Source organism: Heteronotia binoei, chromosome 11 (assembly GCF_032191835.1).
Source record: "Heteronotia binoei isolate CCM8104 ecotype False Entrance Well chromosome 11, APGP_CSIRO_Hbin_v1, whole genome shotgun sequence".
In the NCBI taxonomy this organism is placed as follows: Eukaryota; Metazoa; Chordata; class Lepidosauria; order Squamata; family Gekkonidae; genus Heteronotia; species Heteronotia binoei.
Window position 1 is genome coordinate 28580914 of NC_083233.1, and position 23430 is coordinate 28604343.

A 23430-nucleotide genomic window follows, 5' to 3' on the forward strand; every position below is an offset into this window, starting at 1 on the left:
ATTTGAGAAACCAAAGCAGAGGGCTATATCATCTGAACTGCAAAGCATTCCTAGTGCTCAGTAGGCACTGCCTGCCTGTCCAAAAAGTTTTGTATAGTTCTAAAGCCTGCCTGTTTATAGTTTTGATATCAACTCAGCCTGGTAAATCTCTGTTGTTTAGAGATTTATTATTTTAATAACCATCTGCTGCCAACTAATTTGTTATCGATCAACTAATTAATATTATTTTATCCCTTTCCCTTGCCTTTTGTGATCCAATAAATATTCTTTTTTGTGGTTTTGACTTTTAAACTGTCTAGTGCCTAGTCTTCTTTAGTTCTGACAGGATGTCTGTGACTGTCTCTGAGGTACTGAGGGAAGGTGATTGGGGAAAAATTTTAAAGTGGTAACCCTCCCAAGCTGGTCCTGACTGGTTCCTCACCATTGGACCATAGGAATGACCAACACATCTGTTGTTATGTTCTTATGGTGCCCCAACTATGGAGCTTTTTAAAATAGGAAACTATCTTCTCTCTGTATATGGAGAGCTATTTTCACTTTGTTCAACTGTTACATTTCTACTGTGTTTAGATGTAGTTGAATTAGATTGGAAATTGCTATGTTTGGTTATAAGTTGACTCACCCTTCTAAGTCCACTGAAGTCAATGGATTTAGAAGGGAGAACCTATGATTAGGAAACCTATACTGTAGGATGTATAGGATGTATACTGTTTCCAATGGGGTGTGGGGGAAGCAAGGAAAAGTGTCATGACCTCCACTGAGCTGGCTTTGACTCAGAAGACTCAGAGGAGTCTTGAGAGACAGAAACATGGACAAGGGGGAGTAGGCAACTCTGGGAGACCTCTGCATGGTGGATGAGCAGTGCTAGCCATCTGTTCCTGAGGCTGCTCCTAAAGAGCCTGCAGTTGGAGCCTCTCCACAAGAAATTGCCCCCAAGGAGCTTGCAGTTGGAGATCCTCCATCAGAAATGCCCTCAGTCCCTCTGGGTCTTTCTTGCCAAGGACCTGGCCCACATACCCACTAGGGTGTGCAGGAGTAGCAGAGGTGGCAGGCTTCTGCCAAGATAGCTCAACAGAGACACAGTGCCAGGCTTGCTGTCCATACTCTACCTCCTGTGTCAGCCCATGCACCCAGTGAATATAATCCTTTGCAGGATTCTGGCCCTGATTAAACTAGGATAAAATTAGTCCCTAATGCTTCTTTCAGAGCAAATGGAGTTGCTTCATTCTCGGCTTATTTAAGCCTTGGACTGGGAGGGGAAGCTTTCTGACTCAAATGGTTCACCAGACATGAGTCTAGTGTTTCCACCTCCATTGGTTTAGCCCCACCTGACGAGACTGGACTGCAGATATGAACACCTAGTTTCTTTAAATCAATCTAAGTCCTTAGGGCCACATCTAAGGGTACTAAAAGAAATTGTGGGTGTAATTTCTGAGCCTCTGGCCATTATTTTTGAAAATTCTTGGAGAATAGGTGAAGTGTTGGAAGATTGGAAGTAGGCAAATGTTTTCCCAGTCTTCAAGAAGGGGGGGGGGGAGAGGATCTGGGTAACTACTGACCTGTCAGCTTAATGTCTATTCCTGGAAAAGTTTTAGAATAAATCTTTAGTCAGTTAGTCCTTGAGCATTTAGAAAGGATGGTTAATAATAATAATAATAATAATAATAATAATAATAATAATAATTTATTCTTATATCCCGCCCTCCCCCGCCAAAGCGGGCTCAGGGCGGCTCACATGACATGGTTTACACCATGATTACACTAAAATCCAATCATTACAATAAAAGACAATTAAAATAGTTAAATACATTCAATTAAATTAAATAAACAATTAAGATTATTAACAACTACAAATTAAAGTGCCACAGTTCAGTATATGTATAAGGTGGTTAGGTGTCATTTCCGGGTTCCATCTTAAATGCGAGTTGACAGAGGGTGGTTTTGCAAGCCCTGCAAAACTGATTTAGGTCTCACAGGGCTCGCACCTCCTCTGGTAGTTGATTCCACCATTGGGGAGCCATTGTGGAGAAGGCCTGCTCCCTTGTTATTTTCAGTCTTGCCTCCCTTGGTCCAGGGATTCGTAGTAGGTTTTGGGAACTGGATCTCAGTGCTCTCTGGGGAACATATAGAGAGAGGCGGTCCCTAAGGTAGGCAGGTCCTCGGCCATATAGGGCTTTAAAGGTAATAACCAGCACCTTGTAACGAACTCGGTACACAATTGGCAGCCAGTGTAGCTCCCACAGCCTAGGCTGAATGTGTTCCCACCGTGGTAGTCCCACTAACAGCCTGGCCGCTGCATTCTGCACTAGCTGTAGTTTCTGCTTTCGGTACAAGGGCAGCCCCATGTAGAGGGCATTACAGTAGTCCAGCCTCGAGGTGACAGTTGCGTGGATCACAGTTGCCAGGTCGCTGCGTTCCAGGAAGGGGGCCAACTGCCTCGCCCTGTATAAATCGATGGTTGTGCGAACTAAGGGGCAGCATGGGTTTCTCAAGAACAAGTCATGTCAGACTAATCTTAATTCTTCTTTCTTTCTTTTTTTTTTTAAAGTTACTACCTTGCTGGATCAGGGGAATTCTGTAGACAAAAAAAAAAAAGGCCAACGCCATGCTGGGAATTATTAGTAAGGGAATTGAAAACAAATCAGCCAGTATCATAATGCCCCTGTATAAATCGATGGTGCGGTCTCATTTGGAGTACTGTGTGCAGTTCTGGTCGCCGCACCTCAAAAAGGATATTATAGCATTGGAGAAAGTCCAGAAAAGGGCAACTAGAATGATTAAAGGGCTGGAACACTTTCCCTATGAAGAAAGGTTGAAATGCTTGGGGCATTCGATGAAATTGCTGAGCAGACAGGTTAAAACGGATAAAAGGAAGTATTTCTTCACCCAAAGGGTGATTAACATGCGGAATTCACTGCCACAGGAGGCGGTGGCGGCCACAAGCATAGCCACCTTCAAGAGGGGTTTAGATAAAAATATGGAGCAGAGGTCCATCAGTGGCTATTAGCCACAGTGTGTATATGTGTATATATATAATTTTTTTGGGCCACTGTGTGACAAAGAATGTTGGACTGGATGGACCATTGGCCTGATCTAACATGGCTTCTCTTATGTTCTTATGTTCACTGTTTATCTTGATTTCAGTAAGGCTTTTGATAAGGCTCCACATAGTATTCCTGTTGACAAATGGGCAAAATGTGGTTTGGATCCTATTACTGTTAGGTGGACTTGTAACTGGCTGACAGATTGCATTCAAAGAGTGTTTGTGAATAGTTTCTCATCCACTTGGAGAGGAGTGACAAGTGGAGTGCTTCAAGGGTCTGTCCTGGGACCTGTTTTGCTTAATATCTTTATACATTATTGGATGAAGAAACAGAAGGAATGCTTATTAAATTTGCCAATGATACTAAATTGGAAGGGGTTGCAAATACAGTAGAAGACAGAAACAGGATACAGGATGACCTTGACAGGCTGGAAAACTGCGCTAAAAACAATAAAATGAATTTTAACAGGGATAAATGTAAAGTTCTGCATTTAGGTTGGAAAAATCCAATGCATGGTTATAGGATGGGGGAAACTTGTCTTAGCAAAAAAAATATGTGCAAAAAGTATGTGCAAAAAAAGATCTAGGGGTCTTAGTGAACCATACACTGAACATGAGTCAACAGTGTGTAATGGTGACTAAAAAGGCAAATGCAATTTTGGGCTGTATCAACAGAAGTATAGTGTCTAGATCACATAAAGTGTTGGTATCGCTTTACTCTGCTCTGGTAAGACCTCACCTGGAGTATTGTGTTCACTTTTGGGCGCCACATTTTAAGAAGGATATAGACAAGCTGGAACACGTCCAGAGGAGGACGACAAAGATAGTGAGGGGTCTGGAGACCAAGTCCTATGAAGAAAGGTTGAAGGAGCTGGGCATGTTTAGCCAGAAGAGGAGGCGGCTGAGAGGTGATATGATCACCATCTTCAGGTACTTGAAGGGCTGTCATATAGAGGATAGTGTGGAATTGTTTTCTCTGGCCCCAGAAGGTAGAACCAGAACCAATGGATTGAAATTAAATCAAAAGAGTTTCCAGCTCAACATTAGGAAGAACTTCCTGACAGTTCGAGTGATTCCTCAGTGGAACAGGCTTCCTGGGGAGGTGGTGGGGTCTCCTTCGTTGGAAGTTTTTAAACCTGTGCCTCTGAGAGTGCACTGCGCAGGCCCAGCTCAGCCAGAAGCTGTCCATCCCTCCTTCCACACTACTGCGCCTGCTCTCCCCGTGGGCAGGGGTGTTGCAGCAGAGCAGGCACAGTTGAGGGACACAGGACAGGTGCTGGTCTGGGGTAGGGTTGCCAAGTCCAATTCAAGAAATATCTGGGAACTTTGGGGGTGGAGCCAGGAGACTTTGGGGGTGGAGCCAGGAGACATTGGGGGCGGAGCCAGGAACAAGGGTATGACAAGCATAATTGAACTCCAAGATGGACAATTATGCCGCTGATGGACCTCTGGTCCATATTTTTATCCAATCCCCTCTTAAAGCTGGTGATAAGTCCTCAAGTGACATGTGGATCCACCCCCCAATGCAGATCTGCACTCCGCCATGGTCCTGCATCTGGCTGAAATCCCAAAGACTTTGATGACCAACCCTTTCCTATTGGCAGCTCTTTACCCAAAGGCGGGGGGGGGGGAGCCTGCAATTTGCGGACCCTAAACCGGGGAAGCCAAAGCCCAGCGACTGGTGCCCTAGAAAAAGGCTGATGTTTCCCCGGGAGCAGGCATTGCTAAGCGGCGGCCGAGCAGAAAAGGCCGGCACGTTGAAGGGAGCCAGGCCTGGGAGTGGGAGGGAAGCTGAGGAGAAGCTGCCGGCGATTCCGGCCGGGCGAAAGCAGGCGGGCACGTGTGAGCGGCAGAAGCGAGGAGGGAGGCGCCAGCGGGAGAGCCGAGCAAAGAGCCCTCGAGCCGATCCGGCCTGTCTGGAGCACCCGCCGGCATGAGAGGGAACTGGGCAGGGAGAAAAGTTGGGTCCTCTCGGCCTCCCTTTGGGCGCCGCCAGGGGCTCCTTCTCCTCTTCCTCAGCCAGGCCCTCTCCCCTCGCTCCCTTCTTCCCCACCTCGTCACGCGATCCCCCCTTCCCTGTCGCCGCTCAGCGCCCGCTCTGCCGGGGGTTTCATGAAGTGGCTCTGCTGCAGCTCCTGGTAGGAAGCGAGGGCGCAGGGGGTGGTGATGCGGCTGGAGCCGTCGATGCCTGCGGAGTGGCTGCGGGCGCCAAGGCGGCGAGCACGGCCAGCAGCAACAGAGCAGGGGCTTCCCCCCTGGTCAGCTGACTTGGCGGCAGCGCGGGAAGCCGTTCCCCCCACCCCCGCTTCCAAATGTTTGGAGAGCGTGGGAGGGGGCTGCAAATCGGGGGGTCCCTCACCAGGGCGGGGGGGTTGGGAAGCCTAGTCTGGGGTGCCTGAGGCCCTAGCACCGGGCCTGCCAGGGTTCCAGGCAGGTGAAAGAGATGGTTGCAAATGAAGGCAGCCTCCAAGTGGCAGAGAGGTGCCCCACCATCCCCTTCAGCTGCCTGGGTCCCAGGCAGGTGAAAGAGGCAGTGCATGACAGCAATGTGTGCACTACCACGCAGGGGGCAGGAATTCTTGCCTGGGCCTTCCTTCTTTTCAAATATAGAAGTAAAACACCGTAAAAGGTGAGGAGCATAGTTTTAAATGTAGAAGCATTTTGAATGATGTGAGTTTGTAGCAGGTGGATTCAGTGCTCAGTAAATCTGGAGCAAAGCGGAATGAAGAAAGGGCCTTTCACTCTTTTCTTCCCATCTTTACCCTAAAATTCTCTCTCTCTCTCTCTCTTTCATTCTTTGTCTATCATCCTTCCTTCCTGCCACCTACACATTTATCACCTGCCTCCCGAATATTTTTTCTAGGGCCCATTTTATTTCTTCCTACAATGGGCTTTACTGCTAGTAAGAAATAAAATAAAAAAGAGGATGTGTGGCCCTTCTGGGGGATTGGTGAGAATACAGATGTAAGGGCTGGATGAGGTTAGCATATGTAATGAGATAAGAAACCAGTACTCCTGTTAAGTCCTGGGGGGTTGTTCTGAGTATTGTAATAACTTGTAATCCAGCAATTTCCCCTTCAGGTCTGAATTTCCCTTTCCTGAAGTTCCTTTGCAATAAAACCGCTACTTTGAGATTATCCATTGAATGTCCTGAAAAGTCAAAGGGTTCTCCTGCAAGTTTCTCAGTCTTATGATTTTTGATGTCAGATTTGTGTCCATTTATCCTTTGGCATAGGTTTTGACCTGTTTGCCCTATGTAGAGAACTGAAGGGCATTGTTGGCATTTAATGGCATATATAATGTTGGAAGATGAGCAAGTGAATGAGCCTGAGATATAGTTTTAATTTAGTTTTCTTTTTACAATTCTGGCTTGCCATATTCTTCCAGGAACCCCACATGCAGATCCTGAAAGCAATAAACCTTCTCACATGTTGTTCCCTCACAAGCATAAGGAACACCTCACAAAATATACAGTAGAAAAGAGCAAGGGTTGCAGAGTATGAACTTTCGTGAGTCATTGCTCTCTTCTTCAGACTACATTCAAAGCAAACAGCTCCCACCACATAAACAATTACACCCTCAGCAAATAAAAGATAACCAGATTCTACTAAGCAAATAAACAGCCAATCTTGCCAAATGCCAATAAATGTTTTCTAAAAAGTCTGAAAGTTTGGTTCAAACACAGGGCAGATCAGGTGCTGAATTTCTCTGCTTGTGTGATCTTATGATCTCATGATAAGAAAACATGGAAGAGGTCTGGATTTGCAGATGTCTCTCCCTAGGACTGATATAGAGAAAGTGATTCCTAAGGTATATGAAACCCAGGATGTGTAGGGTAAGCATCAGCCTCTTTGGAAAGAGGAAGCTGGCAGTGTTGCTGCAGCAAAACCAGTTTAATACTTTCTCATTTTCCCATGTCTGTCTAGAAGTGAGGGGCAATTTGCTCCCACTGTGGCTTCTCATTCATCTTCAAGAGCAATGTTTTATACAACACATTAAAATAGACCAGAAATATGAGTGAGGGTAACCCATTGGAATTGGTTTGCAAAGCTATTGAAATCACTCCTCCAATCTGATGGCATTACTGTGTAGATTACATCAATTCTTGAGTTGCTGCCCAAAGTTATCAAGGGTAGAACTTGGATCAATTACCCGTCTTCTGCTGCCTGCAAGGCTCTCAACAACTGTGAAAGATTTGTAGAGATCTACAAGGGTAATCCACTCTATTCTGTGCAATCCAGTATATATTTATTTTCTTGGTTTTTGTGGGGAAAGAGCTTTGAGAAGGTGGGTGGGCTTGATTCATCCCCCAGGTGCTTGGGGATGCAATAATGGAGCAGGGGCAAGTGGATCTTTTGATTATAGACCCACCTCTCCCCCAAGAGAGGGGAGTTTGACCCTCTCAGGAACTTCCAGTGAAAATTTGGCTCTTTGCTGGGAAAAAAACAGAAGTAGAGCCATGAGTGGACTTGTGCATAGGATTCATATTAGGCTTGTCCAGCCAGTTCAATCTGGCTACCAGATGAGCTTCAAGATAAAGGCCATCATAATTTTTTAGCCCTGCAGGTTGGTTAGAAAATACAACATCTGCTGCCTCAGCTTTCTCTCCTCTCTTCCTTCACCTTTCTGGACTTCTCCCAGTCTTGTAAATTTAAAAATGCTTAACTGGCCTGCTCTGACTCAGAGCCCTGTGGGCTGTGATAAAGCTTTATTGGTTAAATTTGACTTTCATTGCAACATAATCAGAATCATATTAACAAATGCTCTTGTCACACTGCAGCATAAATCTTACATCACATCCTATTATTTCCGTGGATGGGGGGGAAATAGCTGCTTTGCCTACAGCTTGTATCTGGGATGAATAAATCTTTGGTCATTCCCCATGCCAGCTTGCAAGATTTGATTGATCCTATCCAAGGATCAATGAAAGGTTGAGCCAAAATCTGTTCACAGTTTTCCTTTCTCTGTCTACATCTCAGCTGGGCTGTTGCAATGTGTTGTGCATGGGGCTGCCTTTGATGACCAATGGAAGTTTGATGGCCAATGGAAGTTATTTTGCATGTGAACAAAACAAACTCAGAAAAAACTCAGTCCTACTCCATTTCAAACTTTTACAAACCAGAGTGAGAATGCTTTTTTATTTTTTTTTAAACTGAACTAAGAACACAGTCAAAACAACTAATTTTGGCATGGCAGGCGACAGACAGGATGGAAATAAATGTGCATTATATCTTTGAGAGGTTTTTTTTTTTTTTAAATCATCATGTTCTGCTTTCTGATTTCTATTGATAAAGATAACTGCTAGCTTTACAATAAAAGTTGCCTCAGCTCAAAACTGGAAGACACCTGGAAAATAAATAGATCCACAAATGCATATGTCTGCCTGCAAGATTCATATTATTTTGCCAATAAGAATCCAGCCTACTGTCAAACTTCACCGCAAAAATCACATCCCTGTTGGAAACTTGGGTGGTATCTCTGATTACTTATATTTGCATGGAAATAGCAGTTGTCAGCTGGAGATGTCCAGATAATTTAAAGAGATGATGTTTCCCCTTTTTCTTTCAGATGGAGAAATAAATGCAGAGACATTAAACAATCCTGGTAAAGGTAGTGGAACACAGTAGCTTCAGAGAAAGGGGGGGGGGGGTCACTTAAATTAATGAGAGAGAAAGTTAACACCTTGAGAACATTGCTGCTGATTGAATTTGACATTCCTTCAGATGGAGAAGTCACAAAAATGATGGTATTCTTTGTGTCCGAGAGAAATATTTTGCCTGAGAGAAAATCCCTTTTGAAACAGATGGAGGTATTATGTATGTGCTTTCATCTCTGCTGCCTTGTATTTCTGTCAGGGAGGGGGGCATCTTGGCAAACATCTCTGCCTCTCCGTACCTGACACACGCTTTCTTTCAGCACCAAAGGCACCAAATTGCTAAACAGCTCATAATTCTGCTTGTCGACATTCTGGGACTAAACTTTGCTTTCTGCAATCAAGGAAAACTATTTGCTATATCTTAAGTGGAATGAACCCATCTCCAGAAGGACATATAGTTCTATTTGCAAAGGGAGTTTGATTGGCAGCTGGCATAAGTGATTTCACTGTTGAGGTAGAGGGTGTTTTTTCCCCCTCTCTTTTCTTTTTTCACAAAAAAAGTCAAATGTCTTTCATTAGAAAGCCAGTTCTGCGGAGTGTCACTCAAGACTGCACAATGTACAATCCAGGAGATCAGCTGGCTCTGCTTCAGGAAACAGCTTGAGTCCTGGTTGTCAAATGTCTCCTCACTTTGTCAGTCAATGAACAGTTCAGGTCACAAATCAAAAGGGGTATCTGACTGTCTGTCTATCTATCATCTATCAAAACGGTGGTAAACATGGCTCTAGTGTGAAGGGGAGGGGACTTTCAGTCTGGAAATCTCCATTTTGTTCTTGTTTCACCATTGTGCAAACTGAATCTGTGATTCTTTATCATAATGTCATTTTCTGTTCCTTTGTGTTTAATTTCTCTGGTAACAGTTATATTTCAGTGGTTTGGGGGCATAAATCAATCAGCACTATATATAATATGAACATAAGCCGGGGACCTGCAGTTACTTGTGGAGGGGGATCTCATATTCCCACCCTGAAAGCTGCCACAGCCTCTCTTTTTCCTGTTTCCTTCTCTCCTTCCCACCCACCAGCAAATCTACCTTTATCTGCCCCCTTTGCTTCAGCTTTTCCTCCTTGTCTTGTCTAGGGATGTGTAAACTGGCCCAAAGTCAGACAGTGAGCTCCATGGCAGAGTGAGAATCAAAAGTGGGTCTCCCAGAACCTAGTCTGAAACTCTAACCATTACACCACACTGTTTTTCACTGCTGTTGAACTGTATTAAGTAGCTGAGCCTAGGTGAGCCATGCAAACCAGTGATATCAAGTGGGTAGGATTGCCAGCCCCCAAGTCCCAGTGGGGGTCCCCCCACTTTTGGGGGGCTTTGGAAAACCACACTAGGGTTGCCAGTCCCCAGTTGGGTTTAGGGTATCTCCCAGTTTGGAGACCCTCCTCCCACTTCAGGGTTATCAAAAAGAAGGGAGGGAAATGTCTGCTGGGCGCTCCATTATTTCCTATGGAGACATTCCCATAGGATCTACTGGAGAATTGATCTGCAGGTATCTGGGACTCTGGGGGGACTGTTTTTTTTAGATAGAGGCACTAAATTTTCAGCATAGCATCCAGTACCTCTCCTCAAAACACCTCTCCCAGCCAAGTTTCAAAAAGATTGGACCAGAGGGTCCAATTCTATGATCCCCAAAAGAAGGTGCCCCTGTCCTTTGTTATTTCCAATGGAGGGAAAACATTTAAAAGGTGTGTGGTCCCTTTAAATATGATGGCCAAAACCTCCTTCGGAGTTAAGTTATGCTTATCACACACTCTTGGTCCTGACTCCATCCCCAAAGTCCCCAGACATTTCTTGAATTGGACCTGACAATCTTAAACCACACCCCAAACAGTGACACAGTGATGTCATTTCAGTGACATCACTTCTGGGTGACATATGATGTCCTGCACATCCCGAGAATGTCCCCCAAATCCCCCTGCAAAGAGGTTCTGGCAACCCTACTGCTGGACCTAAACCCAATGAGTTCTTCCTCAAAGGTCAAATAACCCTGTGTAGGGCCCTGTTCTCTCCTCCTGTCTTTTACTGACAGAAACTAAGGCAGGATGATGGGAAATCCTGTCATGATTGTTTAGCAATAGCCACTGAGGGTATTCATTTCTTACAGCTCAAGGGGATACTTCTATGATTTTAACTTCCCCATTTATTTATTTATTTTCTGCAAACCTGGGGCTTTTCTTAGGTTTGTAGAAAGATCTAGCTTGTCTTTTTGGGGCTCCAGATTTAAGAGCCTGCAGATTTGGTCAAGTTGAGAATTAGATACATTGATTATGTAAAAATGACATATCCTGTATACTATGAAAACTGTGTGTAAAATCTACATACATACATAATATGAACCAATCTACAGGCTCAACGATGAAAATCAGAGAAGCAAAACTAAGATGCAAATGAGTATTTTAAAAAAGAAGCAAAATATTCCAGTAATGAGACAAAGAAAGCGTGTTTTGTGTTCATGCATGGAGATGTCATTTTGTGGAGAACAGGGAGCTCACAATCCTTGCATATGTCAGATGCATATGGATACTTGAATATCAGAATGGTCACTGCTGTTGTTGAATAGGTAAAATGTAACTTCTTGAATGATGGCGGTTTTGGTAGCAACACTTTTTGTTTTTATGTTTTGTTGTGTTTTGCAATGCTTGAGATAAGATGCTTAAACTTGCAAGCAGAAATTTGCTCATTTATCTGGGACGCTGCAAAGTCTGAGGAAATCCTATCATATCATCTTTGCTAAACCATCCTGTTCTTTGTCAAAAAAGCAGATTTTCTGCCACAGTCCAAACGATGAACCATAACCGAGCATGCTAGAAATGATTCCAAAGGATATCTCCCATTCAGCTGAAAAGCTTGATGGGATAAAGAGATTCTCCTGTCCATATGCCCAATGCTCTTCATGGCTTTCTTTTTTAAAAAAGTTCCTTCGTATTTGACTGTTATATTCATGATGCTTTTCGAGAGCTCCTAAAATACTCTGCAGTGATTTTGTGGCATGAAGAAATCCAACCTTTCCTTTAAGCAATTTCTCTGTTTAGAGTTAAGCAGTAGAGAAATGGGTTTGTCAGAAAAACGTTGTTGAGGAACCAGATGACACATCTCATGAATGATGGAAATGTCACACATATTTCAAGGGTGAAAGGACACATTGAATTTGAGGTTGTTGCTTTTAAAATAATCCTAGTTCTGGAAGTAAAACAGAAGTACATTTTTTTCACACAAATCCCAAATATCAAAAATTAGAGGGGAGGTTTGATATAACAGAACTTTCAGATCTTTGACAGTTTTACACTTTTAAAAAGTCCTTCCTTCCTTCCTGAGTCAGCCACAGAGCAAAACTATGCCATTATATGTCGTGTGTTACAATCCCACACTCTGTATAGTCTTAGTGCATAATTCATGAAGAAATCCACAGGCTAAGATGTGTTCCTATAAAACATTAATCAAATAATTACATAGATGGAGACCAGATTTGTGACCCCCCCCTTTAGTAGCTAATTCATAAATGGAGAAAAACTGCTCCATTCATCAAGTAAATTGCTCACCAGCTTATTGCGCACCCAGCCAAGAGCCCAGCAGATTCTTCTGTCCATGTCTGAGTCATAATAAGCATTCCCACACCTGCTTAATCACATATCCCCTGTGCTCTACGGACACGTGGAATTAATACATCGAATTGGAAACAGTCCTATAAAATTCCCTGGAACACTTAACAACTAGGACCTATGAATCTTTTTTTTTTATAAGCTGCAGCCGTCCAAAAACAATAGCTGGTGCTGCCATTGAATAACACCCTCCCACTTCCTCCTGCTGTGCAACCTAACATGCCCTTCATTACACCCATTCTGGCTGCTGCTGTGCTTAACTTCCTGTGGACTGGCTGGAAGCTGACTGAAATGTTTGTCACTTGATATCTCATCACACAGCTTCTCCCCAGTTTGCAAATCGAAGTGAGCTGGCTTCACTGAAAAATGAGCTAATGGAAGGTATGTGGTGCTTTACCTGCCACAGCTCTTTGCCCCCACATTCTGAAAGGAAAGGATAAGACATGTATAAATTTGTTAAATTAGATTTATTAAACTGTTCTGAAGCACCTTTCAAATGCCATTAACATTAATTTGGGTGGGTCGATTCTAAAGAAGCACATTGATGACACCTTGTTCAAGGGCAACTCCCCCCCATCCCCCCACCAGCTCAGAACTCGGCACTGGAGCCCTGTCTTGCTTGTCGTGCCTTCACCAGAATTCTGTGCTGAGAGTTTTTGAGCTTCACTCCCTTTCCCAACGTGTTGTACAGTAGCTAGGGTTCAGAATACTGTCAGTCACCCAGCACTAAAAGACCCCCCCCCCCCTTCCTCACACTTCCCTGGCCTTACAACTGGTAAGTAGCCAGTTTTAACTGGAGTCTTGCCTCTTGTAGCCAAGCTTATTTATCTAACATATTAAATAAAATAAATAATAATATATCCTACCCAGAGTCAACGGTGTGAAGTAGGTAAAAAAGAAATCCCAGGGCAGGCAATCTGATGGAGTTTCAGAGAATTCCTGCCTGGCCCAGAAATGACCAGCTTTCATGCTGCCAATCTAAGGACAGGAGGGAGGAAAAATCAAGGTCGTTTTCGCACTCACCTTCCGCCGGCGCGACCCCCCTCTTCACCGCGCAGGATCTGCGCAGATTTCGCACTAAACGCTGCGGAGCAGCCAGAAAAGCCGGAAGCTCCCGGAGCAAAAGCCGCTCAAACTGAAACCGCCAAAAAGCAGTTTGGCGTTTGCGCGGCTTTTGCGACGGGAGCTTCCGGCTTTTCTGGCTGCTCCGCAGCGTTTAGTGCGAAATCCGCGCAGATCCTGCGCGGTGAAGAGGGGGGTCGCGCCGGCGGAAGGTGAGTGCGAAAACAACCCAAGTGAACGCCTAAAAGGGAAGGCAGTGCAAGCCTTAAAACTCTGTCTCCAGGCTGAAGTAAAAAAAAGGCACCTAATGTTTAGTTCCCTCATCATGTCTCATGTTCTTCATTCTCCCTGAAGGAGACATAGTCAAAATGTCCACTGGACCAGTTTAGGATGGGATTCCAAGGTGTGTGGTAAGTATGTATGTGTTAGGGCTGTCAGCACTAAATTTGGAAATTATTGGGGGGTGTTGGCTGGATCCTAGAGAGGGCATGGTTTGGAGAGAGGAGGGATCTCAGTGGGGTATAATGTTATTGTTATGCATTGTTCATAGTTCCGGAAGGAAGCATGCTTCTGCCCTCCAGGATACTGATGCCTACACTCTGATTGGGTGTTCTCAGAGAATCAGCCAATCAAGGCTTCAGGCATGTATCTCCTGTATGCAAATAATAGGATCCTGGAGAGACCAATAGGGTGGTTTCCCGCTGAATGTAGGGGTGTGGTTTGATGTTGCCAGAGTGTACATATTCACTGTTTGTCTGTGTGTTCCTCAGTCTGTTTCAAAATAAAATAGAGTTGTATCTTATCCACTGCTGAACTCACTATTTAACAGTTATATAGTCCACTTTCCAAAGCTGCCATTTGCTTCAGGGGAACAGATCTGTGTTGTGTGGAAAGCACTTGTGACTCTGGGAGACCTCCAGGCCAATGTTCCCTCTAAGCTGCAGAGTCTTGTGAGCAAAAATTCTACTTTGTGAGCTGCTGGCATTAAAGTTGTGAGCTATTGGCATTAAAGTTGTGAGCTCCTGCATAAATTATTGTGCTCTGGGGTCATCCTTCCTGAGCTAAGACAAAAATGTGTGAGCTGGAGGCTAAAAATCTGTGAACTAGCTCATGCTAACTCAGATTAGAGGAAACACTGCTCCAGGCCCCACCTGGAGGCTGCAGTGGTAACTCTAAATGTGTGAATGCAATTTTAGTTGCGCCATAACAGCTGGGGAGAGGGTGCAATGTTGCCAATTTCCAGGTGGGGACTGGAGATCTAATGGAATTACAGTTGAGCTTCAGACTACATAAATTGCTTATTTGTTTATTTTAAACACTTATTCCACCTTTTCTCCTTTGCTCCACCCTCAGATCTCCAGGTATTTCTGAACCCAGAGCTGGCAACCCCAAAGAAGGTGTTTAAGCACCCTGAGAAGCTTTCAGTTAGCTGATCTTAGAAAAGGTAGAGAGGAGACATTCAAGATTTTATTGTATTCTGTTTCTAGAATAGAATTTGTTACCACCCCCTTTTGCCTGGTTCATATGCTAGCCCCTGCACAATCAGCCTGGAATTGTCAGGGACCACCTGGAGGTGACAGTTGTATGCATGGGGCCTATACATATACCCACCACATTTTTCACAATGACTGTGGCTTTGTTCAAGGCATTGCAATTATGTAAATCACAGGCGCTGTGTAGGTATAAAGACCCTACATGTCAGCATGTCGTACATACAATTCCTTCTTCCATGAGACTCCTGTCAGTGATTTCATGTGGGAGAGTATGGCATGCTTTGACTACTCAGGTTTGAGCTATAAGCTGGCTATCTAAGTCACAGTGTAAAGAGATAAAATTGGCCATACAACAGGAGCCATTTTGTGGTTACTTCAGGCCCTCCTTTATTGTGCTCACAATGGGCACAAGAAGTTGTTGCAGTTAAAGACTGAATGTTTCATTTTATTGGAATTTCTATTATTATTGGAATGCCTGTGTAGAATCTTTAGATTCCTTTTTTTGGGTGGGGGGGGGGGAGAAAAAAGCAGAGTATTATTGATTCAGCCAAGACAGGCTTCTTTGTGGTCCTAACAGCATGAGGGTGCCAAATTACCTTTCTTTACCCTATAGTTTATTGTTTCCCAAAGGAATTAATTTTTTAAACATGTCACTTACTATTTTGAACATAGCAGGGGCTCTTTCATCTTCCACCATTTGGAGCTCCAGTAAACTGTCAATCTGGGGAGGGGAAAAAAACCCTATGCAGTCTTGAAAGAAAAATACTTAATTCCTGAAGACTGGCTACGTTGACAATTTGTCACATTTTTGTCATCATCCTATTTAACAGATTTTTTTAAGAACAAAAATTAAGAATAAGTGAATACATAGGAGGCAATCAGGAAATATAGAAGGGCTGTGCCTCTGAATCAATTTCTTTATTTGGAAGTTCATTCTTGTTCATTTCTTTTCATCTCTTTTTCTCTCCCCCCACCCCCTTCTCTTAAAATGCCCAAATGGGCAGATAATTGTACTCAAAGCTGTTTAGTTTCCAGTTTGAATGTAGAAAGACCCAACTAGGGGAGGAGGGCAGGGGGTGCTTCTGAAATGTTTCAGTGAGAAAGGGCATCTGATTTTTTTTAAATGACACCATGGAAAAAGTTAAAAAGTTCCAGCCAAGGAGGGTGGGGGGGGGGGGTTGATCATATTCACTTGCTAAGTTGTTCCAAAGAAGATGCCTTTTTTTAAAAAGATTATTTGTGTAAGGGGTGATTCACACATTTTGTTTTAAACTCTGTTGCAGATGACCTCCTAACGCTTCTCAATTTGTGCTGCATCTGGGAAGGGTCCCAGTCGGCTGCCAACCATCAGGCTAACTAAGGAAGAGGATGCCAGGTACCTTGCTATCATGCCTTAGTTAATACAGAAGACCCCTTAAACCTCCCTCCTAAACACCTTTTAAATTTTAAATTTTAACTCACTTCTGTATTTTTGTCATGGCTGTAAACTGTTCAAGAGCCATTTCTTTAGCTGAAACGTGACCTTAAAATATAATAATGCAGGCATACTTAACAGTGTCTGCCATAAGGTTTTAGACTGGGCTGAGGGGGCATAGGTCATTGCTTTGTATACTAACAAACCCAGGTTTATCTCCAGTTAAAGCTATCAGATAATGTGAAACATGTGAGTCTGCGAAGAGTCACTTCCAGTTAGACACTACTGACCTTGATGGACCAAGATTCTGGCTTATCTCAGGGTAGCTTCATGTACATTCCTGTGGTCATGCTTAGGGCAGGAAGAAATAACCATGGTGCAAGATTCTAAGGCCTATAGGTTCACATGTGGTATTGCCAGCCACATGGTGGAGGGATGATTGTCTAGGACTGATCTAAAACTCTACGATTATGGTTAAACCATAGGATTTGGGTGACTCTTAAAATGTAGGGGAGGGGTGGTGGCTCAGTGGTAGAGCATCTGTTTTGTAAGCAGAAGGTCCCAGGTTCAATCCCTGGCATCTCCAACTAAAAAGGGTCCAGGCAAATAGATGTGAAAAACCTCAGCTTGAGACCCTGGAGAGCCGCTGCCAGTCTGAGTAGACAATACTGACTTTGATACCGAGGGTCCGATTCAGTATAAGGCAGCTTCATATGTTCATATGTCACCATAATGTGGTGTCATTTCTGGTTTTGTGCTGGGCTGTGAAGTCATGACAGAAAGTGTAGGCCAATACTGGGAGGTCCTTTTATTCACATGATTTCCATTAATGCAACACTGTATTTTGACTGTGCTTTTGCAGCTTGAATTGATGCCTGCTTTCTAGAAGTTAGGCTGTGAGCAAATTGTGAGATGTCAATACAAAGGAGTGGAAATGACAAGGCAAAGAAATCTCCCTTGTTTCCTGAAGTTATCTTGGTTGTCGGGCTATGGCATCTGAGTACAGTTTTTAAGCATGGCTGATTGCTGTTCAACATGTACATACAATGATTTCTTCACCTTCATAACATGCTTTGTAATTGCCAAATGGTTTGATCTGAAAGCCCCATTGTAATGGCTCAGGGCCCCTTGCTTTTTATGGTTCCTTTAATCCTCCATTACTCATTTGCCTGTTTAAAAGCAATTGGATTTTAAGAGCATTCAACAGTCCCTTCCCCACGCACACATTTTTTATGATCCGGGCTTTATGGCTGAAGCAATAAATGTAACTGTTACAATCAAACTGGACCAGCTTATTCTGACGGGGACATCTTAACTATGAACCGACAATTTTATGCATGATGAGATATAATAATAGAAATATTCATTTATCCATGAAGTTGCAAGTAATTATTTCAACCTTTAATGAAAGTTTCCATTCCTTCTTGAATAGGAAATATTCACACTAAGTGTGCATCCCTGATTCCATACTTCTTGGCTTGCCTCTTTTATGCATTATTAGGAATAGATGTGAACACAAGAAAATCGAAAGTCCATCTAGTCTAGCATCCTGTTTCTCACAATGGCCAACCTGATACCTTGGAGAAGCCCACATGTGAGGCAAGAAGGCAATAATCTTCCATTGGTTGCTTCTCCTTAGCGACAGATATTTAATAGCATACTACTTCTAAAAATGGAGGTTCCCCTTTAGCCATTATGGCTAGGGGTAATTACTAGATCTAGTTTCTGTGAATGTTTTCTAATCTAAGGAGAAAAAAATCACTTAGATGAGAAAAAATCATTAGTGGAGGTTTCAAAAGAAGTGTAAATGTTTTCCCAAACAAAGGAATTAGAAAGCTAAGGCTGCAAGTAAAGCTATAGGGGTGAGTTGCATTGAAACCAGCAGTAACTGTGGTTAGCATTGGCTAAAGTCAATTATAAATGCAGAATATGACACACAGAATATGAATTAATATCAGAAGGTCTTAAAGTGTCTATGTTGGGAATGTAACAGATTTGGTTATAACATGCTCCTTTGCTCAGTCTTTACCCTAGCTATCTTAAGCAGGCAGTTCATACCAGAAATGTACTGAGGGGATGGTTTTAGGGGGGCATAGGTATGCTTTTGAAAGAAGGAGGGGTTTCCAGGTCACTCACTCCCCTTATCACTTCTGGCATCCAATAAGTCATGCCACATGCATAAGGTGAGCAGGCAAAAGGACAAAAGTTTCTGGGGCAAATGTGTATAGGCCATGGCAATCAGTTTCCTTACTGCAGAAGGTAGATGATGTATGTGGTGTCAACAATCAAAGGGCATGAGAATATGGTCATGAGTGCCCCATCCTCCATGATGATGATGATTAATGTGGCAAACAGGGCCCATCAGGGGTCTCTCCCCTGTAAAAATGCGACCAGGGCCATGGGCTGGATATATAAAATCGCCTGTCCACCGTACCATGCTTGTCTCAGCTGTTTCCCTCAGCCTGCACTGTATGGCTATTCTTGACATCAGGAAAGCTGATATGCATATGTTGTATGCATATGTTGCATTTGAAATATAACCTACTGCAAACCAACATGGCTACCGTCTGGAAATGCCCTAAATTTGTAACTAGAGAATGTTGGCTCAAAATGCTCTAAATAAATAGTAACAAAAGTCTATATCTTTGATAACAGATGCTATCTCTTGAAAAGCCAATGTTGCATACTGACTAGAATGTCTTGATTAGGACTGGAAGTAGATTCAAATTCTTGCTGTACCACACAAATCCAGGAGCACCTTAAAGACCAACAAAAATCAAAGCTCCCCTTTTCAGATACAGGGAGAAAAGTAGGAACTTGAATGAGTCTCCCTCCCTCTTTCCCTCTCTTAGGCCAACCTGCTTCACAGAATTGTTGTGAGAATACAATGGGGGGGGGGGGGTGCCACACAGAATCCCTTAGAGGAAGAGTGGGATAAAAATCAAACACAACCACCAAGTAAATTTAGTGATTGGTAGGCTCCAGCAATTTTACCTTTTATCATCCCATCAGTCTTTATAGTTTGCCTCTGATGAAAAGTACATAGTACTCAAAATGTGTTAGCCAAGATAATAAGAACTATCTCCAGTGTAAGAGAATTTCCCTACAAATGGAATATTTAGGAACTTTGTTTTCCAAACCCAAAACATCAGTGATGCAATTAATTAACAGGGTTGTTGTCTGTTAACTATTAAATTACAATGAGAGCAAAAAAAAGAGGATGAAAGAAACAGCATCTCCCCCCCACCCCCGCCGCCACACACAGGTTTTTCAAGGTACAAAAATCACTTGCAAAAAGTGAAAGGATAAGTTCAGAAACGAATATGACATCTTAGGTGTTTCAGCTAGAAAAGTTTCAGTGTCTGTTGAAGATATTAAATATTCTGAGCAAGTGATGGGAAAGCATGGGAGATTACAGTTATGTATCTGATATTCTCTGCAACTGTATGTCTAGCTATAGTTTTCTATATGGCTTGGCCAAGCTGTTTACTAGAGACTCAAATAAGCCTCTAGACTTATTTGGAAAAGCTTGTGCATTTGTGGCAGATCGCTCAGTGGACTCAGAATGAAAAACAAGATTGAAGACTGTCTGTTTTTTTATTACACAGTTGCTGCACAAATAATGATTCTCTTGTTGGAGAATCTTTTGGTTTCCATTACAAGCTCTTTAGGTGGGGATGAAAATAAAGGTGAAAAAATTATTTTCTCAAATTTTCCAGGTGTTGCCTTCCATATTCAAGAACATAATTGATTCTTGGTGCATTTATGTGTGTTTGATCCCCATCTTAACATTGTGATGTGATGTATCAGAATATGACATTTTGAGCAATAGTATATTTTTCAGTTTAGAATTTTGTTTCATGTGGACATATATTTCTAAAAAAAGCCACTGTTAAAATGGTACAAATCACCTCTTGCTTCTACTGCTATACTTCAAGGCTACTTCTTTTCTGAACTGGCCTGAGTATCTTGCTGTTTCCCTATTGCTATTGTTATTATCAGGGCTTTTTTTTGTAGCAGGAACTCCTTTGCATGTTAGACCATACACCCCTGATGTAGCCAATCCTCCAAGAGCTTACAGGACTCTTCTTACAAGGCCTAATATAAGCCCTTGGAGGATTGGTTACATCAGGGGATTGTGGCCTAATATGCAAAACAGTTCCTGCTACAAAAAAAGTCCTGATTATTATTATTAGATATGGGATTGAATCCTGATTAAATTCATAATTTCTATCCATTATCCTTTTCCACTGCAGACTCCCTTCATATTGTACCTTAAGGTCTCCTGTCCTCCAGAAGTAGAATTTTGTGGAGATCAGTTGTCTGCAGTGTGAGAGGGGAGGTAGGAAAGTTCCCTCCACACACACTAATCAAAAATGTTATCTGGATCCAGCCCTGTATCTATTTATGAAGTGTCAACCCCCTGAAAGGATAACTAAATTTGCATGACTATCTGCAATGGTTCTGTGAACCATTAGAATACCTGGTTGACTGTTGTGTCCTAGGCTCAAATGGGAGAACTGTTACTTTTGGAGGGAGCCGAACAAGCCAGAGCTTGAACTCCACACCAGGGTTCCAGAGAAGGCCTAAGCATGCCCAATCAGGGGAAGGATTGAAACATAAGTAGCCAATCAACATCCAGGCTCATACTGTACCCTGATAGGCCCTTAGGGCCCTGTAAATAGCCAATCCATGTAGATAGTTAAGGACCAATCAGAAGGGGGGAAGAATTGTATAAAGGAGCGGGAAGTTTGAACAGAGCTCAGTCTGTGTGTGTGTGTGTGTGTGTGTGTGTGTGTGTGTGTTCCTGAAGTAAAGCTTGCTGAAATCACTCTCCGACTCTGGTCTCTTACTGTGCCGATCCCAGTACATTACACTGGCGACGAGGATGGGATGCCAGTAAGAACCAGCAACAGAACCAGGAACACGGAAAGGCGGCTAAATCCAAGCCATCTGGGTCCGCACCTCCGCTCTGCGCACACCCCAGCTCGCAAGCCGCCCAGACGTGCTGCCAAGAATGGAGGCTCCAGCCAACCTCCTACAGCCCTTTAGCATCGATCGCCCCGAGCTGTGGGACTCGTGGGTTGAAGGCTTCCAGTCATACCTGACCTTCTGGAAGATTACAGAGACTACCATGCAGAGAGCTCTGCTTATCAGTATGTGTGGCATGGAGACCGTGGACTTAGCCAAGGCTCTTCTCCAACCGAGGAAGCTCTCAGAGATGCCGGTGGACGACATCATCAGTGCTCTGGAGAAGTATTTCCAGCCCCAGCCAACCAAGCTCACCCGGCACTGGGACTTCCGACAAAGGACACAGAAGGCAGGTGAAACCGCCATGGCATTCTTAACAAGCCTGCGCCGGGTGGCAAGCCAATGCAGTTTCGCAGACCTCAACGAAGCCCTTCTCGACCAGTTTGTATGGGGCTTGAGGGACGAAAAACTAGTGCGGAAACTCCTGTCCCTCTCCGATTGCGACCTAACAAAGGCAATCGACGTGGCCACCAGCTGGGAGAAGGGCAGATCAGCAGAGCCACGGCTGACAAGACAGGCTGCGGCACACCAGATCAACCCTGAACCATCTACTGAGGACTCGGACGAGGACAGAGCTCTACAAACCGGCTATCGTTCAGCAGGAAGGAAGATCACCCATGTCCCACAAGGCATGAGACACAAGACACCACCTGCATGTGCAAGTTGCGGGGGCCAGCACGAGCGGAAGACCTGCCGATTCCGGAATGCCACCTGTCGACTCTGCAACAAGGAAGGCCACATTGCCTGCGCCTGCAGATCTAAATCCAGAGCACGCGTCCCGCAAAGATCTGTGCACTCCGAAGGCCAGCCAGACTTCGAGATCAACGCTCTCCACGCCCACCAATACCCGGGACAGTACCTACCCTCGCCAGTCAGGCCCTCCAAAATCTGGGTCAATGTAGAGATCGGGGGGGTGCCCTGCCAAATGGAGGTGGACTCTGGGTCAGCATCATCTATTATAGCGGCAGAGACATTTTTTAAAATTCCCACCAGGCTGAGGCCTTGTCTCAGGGACCCGGGGTTTACCTTAGTGGACTTCCAGAAGAACAAGGTGCCTATCTTGGGAGTGGGCCCGGTCCCAGTCCAATACAAGGGGTTCAGGGGCCAGCTACAAGTGCTAGTGGTCAAGAACCACCTTACAAACCTTTTGGGTCTCGACTGGTTCAAGCCCCTGGGACTAGAGATCAGGGGGGTCAATAAGACTGGTGGAGTGGACTTTAACAAGGTTTGCAAAGAGTTCCTGGCCATTTTTGATGGCACCTTGGGCTGCTACACGGGTTCCCTGGTTTCACTACACCTTGACCCCACAGTGTGGCCTATTAGGCTTAAAGCACAGCGAGTTCCATTCGCGCTCAAGCCTAAAATTGAGGAGGAACTGGATAAACTGATTGCACAGGGAATACTAGAGCCTGTCACCCACGCAACCTGGGAAACTCCCATCGTGACTCCAGTCAAGCCCAGTGGGGAGGTGCGGATTTGTGCAGACTATAAGTGCACCCTCAACAAGGCTCTTCAGGCCCACACATATCCTGTGCCCATCGTCAGCCACGTTCTAGCCACCCTAGCCAGCGCAAAAATTTTCGGCAAGTTGGACTTGGCCCAAGCTTACCAACAGCTGCCGGTGGATGAGGCCACGGCCAACGCCCAAACAATTGTGACCCACCGGGGGGCCTTTAGAGTAAAGAGGTTGCAATTTGGTGTGAGTGTGGCTCCGGGGTTGTTCCAGGAACTAATGGACTCTCTTTTAAAAGGACTCCCCGGAGTCACTCCATTCTTCGATGATGTGCTGATCGCGGCAGCCTCGCCTGAAGAATTCGCCGCCCGCCTTAGAGGAGTCCTACAACGTTTTGAAACAGCCGGCCTCAAGGTCAAATGGGAGAAGTGCCTCCTGGGCGTGGATCGGGTGGAATTCCTGGGGTTCTCCATTGATGCCCAGGGGGTCCACCCCTCTGACGCCAAGCTGCGTGCCATCGGAGATGCTCCAGTGCCCACCAAAAAGCAAGAACTCCAGGCCTTCCTCGGCCTCCTAAACTTTTATCATGCTTTTCTCCCCCACAAGGCAGCAGTGACCGAACCCTTGCACCGGCTTCTAGACAAGAACTGACCCTGGGCGTGGGGCCGCCAGCATGCTA

At 44.4% G+C, this 23430-nt stretch overlaps 1 non-coding gene across 1 annotated transcript; it reads left to right on the forward strand.

Moving 5' to 3' along the window:
* Positions 1 to 16781: 16781 nt before the first annotated feature.
* Positions 16782 to 16853, forward strand: TRNAT-UGU (transfer RNA threonine (anticodon UGU)). Its single transcript has one exon. It is a non-coding gene; the product is annotated as a tRNA-Thr (tRNA).
* Positions 16854 to 23430: the final 6577 nt, after the last annotated feature.